Consider the following 7,808-nt stretch of genomic DNA (forward strand, 5'->3'; position numbering starts at 1 on the left):
AAAAAGGAAAGAATGTACACAAAAATATGCAACGCCCTTAAAGGTAGGGGAATTACTACTGTTGATCCTAGAGATTACTTGATGGAAAATTTTATGATGGTTGAGGCACAAATATGACTTGGTATGTGAGAAGGATTATTGTTTTATTAAAAAAATATGGGTCCCACCTCAGTCACCCCCTTTCACATGTTATTTCTCTTTCCCCTCCTTTTACTCATCAACAGTTTTTCTTCATTTCATTTTTTAGGTTAGAATTTTTCTCCATTTCATTCCTTTTCCATTTTTATTTAATTCTAATGTTGTCTAATTTTTTTAAATCAATTTTTATTTAAATTTTATATATCATGAATATAGATCTTCTTCATTTGATAACTGGTACATATATTTTATTTTTAAATTATTTATTATACTAAAGTAATAATTCTGTTCATCAAAAATAGAACAGATAAGAAGAAATTATCTAATACTTGTCTTTGCTTGAAACTTCAAGATGCTCAACCCATTTTGAACTATTAGGCCACACTTTTGGGTGCAATTATTTTTACCTTTGTTGCATCTCACTATTTTAATCTAAAAAATCTTTCAACACTCTTACATCAATTCTTATATATATATACATATATATATTACTTCATGGTGAAAAGCCTACTTAATATAAATATTTTATTAATTATGTATACAAATTAATTATAAAACATTCAATTAAAAAGGAAAAATGAAATGAAATTGTCGGACAAATTATGGTGTTAAACCATAAAAAAGTAAGAAGAATAACTTTGTCGAACACATTATGGTGTTAAACCGTAAAAAAGTAAGAAGAATAACTTTATGAATGTTTACTCTTGAACAAATATAACTTAATAAATCAAAAATCAAAATATTTATTTTTATTCTTATATTTTTTCATTGTCAATGACCTTAATTAATTATGGAAAAATAAATTACTAGATATTACTAATTCTTTCACTAGATTATTTGTGCAATCAAATACTTTGCGTAAACTAATAAAAAAATATTATTCTTGTCAAGCTTAGCCAATTGGAAGGGGAATTGATGGTCGAAGAGAGAAACTAAAATGGAGTGAAACATTAAGAAAGTGGAACCCATAATATACACATGTCAATCAATAAGGACCCTCACACAAGTATGATGTGACAAATCTCACCCATCATTAAATTTTCCATTACTTGACATCTTTTTTTTTTGTGAGAAAATAAATAAATATGACCCTAAAATTGACATAAAATAACACTTTATATAAAATAGATTTCCTTTTGTTATCCTTTTATAGGTGGTGAATATTTTATGTAATTCTTCCATAGCTGTTAGTTCTTCTCCGTCTTGGGTGTATATGGTATTTAATAATCCATAGTCAAAACAAGTTTTCACTAAGCTTGGGTTGGTTTTGGGTAGTGCAATTAGCCTGTTGTAACCTTGTAATTTTGGGGTTATATAATTTGTGTTTGGTTCTTTGATATTTGTAGCTCTGGGGTTAAGGTTTAGAAAAATTTGTTCTCTATAAATATTTTCTATGTATTTTTGGGTTGTATAGTTGTAAACTTTTTTATCTTGGTTCAGACTATCTCGGTATGTGGTAATTTGTGGGGGTATGAATAAGGGGTCTTTTTGTGTTTTTGGTATAAATGGTTTCTCAAATATCTTATTCATGTTCATGTTCTGATATCTTTGTCTACTAACTCCTTTGCTTGTACCTGCAGAAGTAGATTGATAAACGTTATGGGTTTTATGGAGAGTCCCATCGTCTCCTTCTAGCTCTGGAACTTTAATGTCTTCCGATCGACATAGCTCTGCACACTGCTGAGTTAGCTGATTTGTAGCTATAGACTTCAGTTTATCTTCATTAATACATATATTTTCATTTTATGTTAAGGCTCTTCTTAAGAATAATTTCTCTTTGTTATATGTTAAGGTTAATTGTGTATGTTCTATATTATATGATTTTACTTGTTCTAGCCATTTTATTTCTAATATTATATCTGCTTTTTGCATATCTTCCTTTACTTCAAATTTTATTCCTAATATTTGAGAGTGCATAAATAGGACCTTTAACAATTTAAAACCTGAACAACTATGACCTCCGATTTTGCAACCCCATGCGTGAGTTTCACTTGCGCCTATGTGGAAAGGTAATCCAATCACACGGTGCCACTTCATTAAAAGGGCTGACTTGGAGAAGGACATATTTGTGCAATTTTGAATAGTTAAAGGTCATATTTGTGCACTGTCAAATTTTGCTTTTTATGCTAAAACAACGTCGTTTTCATTATTATAATAATAATTATTATTATTATAATTTATTTATTTATTTATTTCTATAACAGCAATACCTAGCCTTTTTTTACTAAAAAAAAAAAATTAACAACCACTAGAAAGGATTGAACCCGCGCAGTAGGATGAAGAAAGCGCCCAAGAAGAGAAATTACCACCACTGGGCTATCTAAGTGTCTTGTTTTATGTGGTTCAACACTAATATACGTAAATATATATAGATTTTCTACCTTATATATACACCGTAATTTTTTTACCAAGGGGGTTTGGGTAAACCCGATGGCAACCATGTAGGTCCGCCCCTGCGTTAATTTATAACATTTTAATAACGTTAATTTAATAACATTTTAATATCATTAATTTGATAACGTTAATTTAATATACTACTACTACTATCATTAATAACATTAATTTAATAATATTTTATTATAACTATAATTTTTTATTATTAGTATAGTTTCATATTTAATTTAATATTTAAATAAATTATATTTAGATATATTATTTAACTTAAATTCGTCCTCTACTTTATAATATATATACATACCCGCACGATTTTTTCGTATGAGGCTGACCTACCTAATTAATAAATCTTCAATATTGCTCTTTTTCGCAATGGCAGAAGAAATTATATGCCATTTTTATCTTTGAGCAAAAATAATGAAAAATTATTGGTGAAGAGTAATTTAAAGGTCATATTTGTGTAGCTTTGAATAGTTAAAGGTCATATTTGTGCACTGTCAAAATTTAAGGTCAAAGTTATAATTTGGTATCAAGTTTAAGGTCATATTTATGTATTATGCCCTTAGATTTTAAGCTGGACGCACCCAGTTTTGCGTGTTGAACACGCGTATTGCCACGTAGGGTCGGAGGACATATTTGTGCAATTTTGAATAGTTAAAGATCATATTTGTACATTGTCAAAGTTTAAGGCCAAAGTTATAATTTAATGTCAAGTTTATGGTCATATTTATGTATTATCTCTTTTTTTGTTCAAGTGTATTCTGGGGTGGGTGGGGGGGGTGATGTCATTCTTTGATGGAGCTGAATTTCTCATTTACTTAGCTAGAAGGGTTTACAGTAGTTTTTGACGTTCACATAATATAAAATTTACACTTTCTATAAATAATTTAGACCTGATGGTTTTTAAAAATTCAAAAAAGCTAGCAGATTATATAAGGACTTAAATGAAAGAGACATTGGTTGTGAACTGAAATTTAAAAAAATCAAGTCTTAGTTGAGGTGTCTAAGTGAAAAATGATATCAACTTAAGATATTTATCAATTGGTTCAAATTTTGACAATTGCGACTAATTTTCTAAGCTTGCTAAAATTTTTACGTATCTAGAAACCTTGCTTCTAGGAAGTTGTCAAGATTAATTGTGATCTTCCACCAAATGACAACAATAAACAAATGAAGAAATACACAGAAATTAAATTATATCTAAAATTAGTCATTTAAAAAAAGTCAGCATGCTTATTTTCTTCTTGTTAGACCAATAATAAGAAGAACAAGTATAAATTTTACTAATTTATGTGCCATGTAAATTCGTGAGAGATATGCCATTGTTTCTATACACCTGGTAATAGTTTGTTTGTTTGATTTTGATTTGGCACATAGTTCAAGAGAGTGAAGAGAACTTCTGAATCTTGTGATTATAAATTAAAGATATGTAGAATGTATTAACATGTCTTTTAATCTTGTGGTCCTAAATATATTATGTGAAAAATTGAAATTAAATATTGTGGTTTTTTTAATTACAGAATTGTCTAAAAGAGAAAAAGACGTTCCTTTTAATATTGGCTTAAAAAAGATAAACATATAGAGATGAACAGGAATATCATAGAAACTTGGGGCTTTGAGTTGTAGGTGACAAAAAAGTTTGAAAATAAGGTGTAGGTGACTCAAGTCTTAATAATTGAGTGTAGGTGACAATTACTTTATTATGGATTAATAAAGTTGGGGAAGTTTGAAAATAACCCACAAGTTTTTAAATTTACATTTTGATCCAAATGTTAGTTAATATAACAGTAAATGGAGGGGAAAAAGACGTGTTTCTCTCTCATCTCATCCGTTGTTGTTTTCTCTCTCTTCACGATTATTATTGTTCATTGTTATTTTTGCTTTATTCATCATCATATACTTCATTATCTTCATTTTCTACTTCATCACCATCTTCATCTTCTTCTTGTCGACCCTTGTTGTTGTTGTTTGTACGATTACTGCTGCTACTTGACCAATTTTTTAGGTGAAATTTTATTTCGTACAGCACTTTACACTTCGGTATTACTTCATAGGTGACTTTGGTAATTAAAATTTTAATTTTTAATCGAATTTGTCATCTAGGTACACAACTACTACTGTTTTTTCCAATAATGGATAGATCTGATCATGAATCCATTATAAGAGCCCATAATTTAAATAGATCACTCATCTGTTGTATCAGATGAGTAATCTATTACAACGAAAGACTCATATGTTTGATTCATGTTTAGGGTTCTATAGTGCCCGTAAAATGAACCGAACAGATGGATAATATGTTGCAACAAAATAATTATCTGTTGCATCAGACTAATTATCTGTTGCATCAGACTAATTATCTGTTGCATCAGACTGATTATCTATTGCAACAGACTATTTATCTATTGTAATAGATGAGTAATCTGTTTAAAACCACACAAATCAGCTCCTGCCACAAACCCAACAGATAACCAATATGTTTCAACTCTTACTATTTCTATTGGATTAAAAATTATTCCTTACGTCCAATTGTCGATATGTTTGTTGAGAATATAATAGACATAATGAAAATTAAATATGAACTAAAACGTCAAAGCCGATCAAAAATAATTTTTTACTATACAAAAATAAATAAAATTACATAGACTAAAAGAAAAAGATAATTTAATTATTATTATTATTATTATTGTCAGCCAACCAATCTTCAACCGGCAGCAGCAGGGCCCTCTTCAGCTCGCGGATCTCCCAAGGCATCCTTGTTCTCAATTCTCCCAACTCCCACTACCGGTCACAAAACTGCATCCGAAATTCATTCACGGCATCTTGTAGAAAAGCAATATCCCACACTAAATCAGCCATAGCTAGAACACACAAGAATTGACAAAAATCGTAAAAGCAAAACTAAAGAAAAAAATCCGAATGTAATACAACCTATATTACAAATTGGGTATATTTACACACAAAGCAAGATAAAAACTTACCTGAGTCAGGGAAGAGAAAGTGATGGAAGGTGAAATATGAAAGAAAAGATGCAATAAATAGAGTGTAGTAGAATGAACGATTGTGTAGGGAAGGACCTATTTATAGAGGATTGAATTTGAATAAGTTAGTTAAAAAGACGTGATTGTTCACCTCCATTTATTAATAATGTTTTTTATTATTGTTGAAAGTTATGACTTAATTAAATTAAATAATATTGTGATAAGTCGTGACTTTTCAGCTTATTATTATTAATTAGTTCTTTCCAAGAACTGTTTGTATTGGGTTGTGACAACAAATTCTATATATGTTGCATCAGATAACTCATCTGTGACAACAGATATATCATCTGTTGCAACAAATAGACAACCTGTTGCATCAGATAATCTATCTGTTGCAATATATAATCTATTTTTTAATAATCATCATATCATTTCAAATTTGGTGACTTTTTTATTATATAAATTAAAAAAATAGATTTAAAAACAAAAATGGCAAAAAGTGACTACTTGTCGCTTATTTAATATTAACGATAATTATTCAAATTAAATAACATTTTTTACGATTATAAATTGTGTTTATAATTTATTTCTTTATTGTTTTTTGTGAAAAAAATGACTTAATTAAATCAAGCTAGTGACTTTTTTATTATTGTGACAGGCCATGACTTTTCAGCTTATTATTATCAATTAGTTCTTAAATTTAAATAAATTTTTCCTCTATTTAAAAATTGAAGACACCTTTTCAATAACCATTTCTTTAATAAAACAATAATAATTTTTATTGAGTTGTGGCAACATATTGTATATCTGTTGCATCAGATAACCCATCTGTTGCAACAAATATACCATCTGTTGCAACAAATCGACCATCTGGTTAGGAACTTTTTTTATTTCTTCTAATAGCTGATTCATTAGTCGTAACAGATGAGGAATTTGATGCATCAACAACATTGTTGAATGTGTTTAGACAAAAAGTCACGATTGTTCATCTTTTTTTAACAATCATTATATAACTTTTTTATTAAATAAATAATTTTGAAAACAGATTTAAAAATAAAAATGGTAAAAAGTCATGATCAGTTATTAAAATTAAATAACCGTTCTTTTACGGTTATAAATTGTGTTTATCATTTATTTCTTTATTATTTATTTATGAACTATTTTTTATATTAAATAATTGAAAAGTCGTGACTTTTCACCCTCTCAATAACAACAATAACTCTTTTTTATTAATAACTGCCTGTTGCAATATATGATCCATCTGTCGCATCAGATTAACCATCTATAGAAACATATGGTTCATCGGTTGCCACAAACGCTCAATTCCTACCTCCAACCATCGACATATTGAGAATAAGGAATAGACAGAATGATAATTAAATATTAAATAAGAATTAAAAATTTAAAGTCGATCAAACATAGATTTTTGAATCCATTATATACAAATATATACAATAAAAAAAACATACCCTTGGGTAGACCCGATATCAAAAAAAATAGATATGCTAAAAGAAAAAACATAACCTAATTATTATTACTACTAATAATAATATTATTATTATTATTAGTATTATTATTATTGCCAACTGACCAATCGTCATCTGGAAACAGCAGGGCCCTCCTCAGCCTTGCATTGACGTTGCCCAACTCCATTCAGAGTTAATGAACTGCCTTTCAAGTTTCCGCAAGGAGTCGAGATGAATCACTTTGTACAAATCTGGATCAGCTATATCTAGTGACTTTTAAAGCTTATGTAAATTAAAAAAATGGATCTAAATATAATATTTTATATTTAATGTATTTCAAAAAAATAATTATTTTAAAATAAATATTACAGATGGGTAATCTATTGCAAAATATATCCCATTTGTTTGTTAATTTACAACATATTGACAATCGGTTACAACAGATTGATCATCTGTCGTAATAGATGTCTATAATTGTTTGATAATTTTAACAAATGTAGCATCTGTTTATTCAATTTAAGCCATAGATGGGCTAGAAAGAAAAAGGTGCGTGCAGATGGATGGATCCTCTTTCATGTGTGGGAGTTAAGTATTACTGATAAGGTCATCAGAACAACACATACAAAGTATAATATTTTTGCGAATGCAGTTTTTAACCGATTAGGCACTGATCATTCAAACAAGATCCTATATTGTATAGTTAATTTTGATAGGTTTGAATTGATAAGACCGAGGGGCCCATGAAGATTATGCTAATACCCTGTTATGAATTACTGACAGTTGTTGCTCATGTTTATGCGTGTTAAGTTTTGAGAAGAGATCAAGATTTGGT

This window comes from Capsicum annuum, chromosome 1 (genome assembly GCF_002878395.1).
Source record: "Capsicum annuum cultivar UCD-10X-F1 chromosome 1, UCD10Xv1.1, whole genome shotgun sequence".
Taxonomy (NCBI): domain Eukaryota; kingdom Viridiplantae; phylum Streptophyta; class Magnoliopsida; order Solanales; family Solanaceae; genus Capsicum; species Capsicum annuum.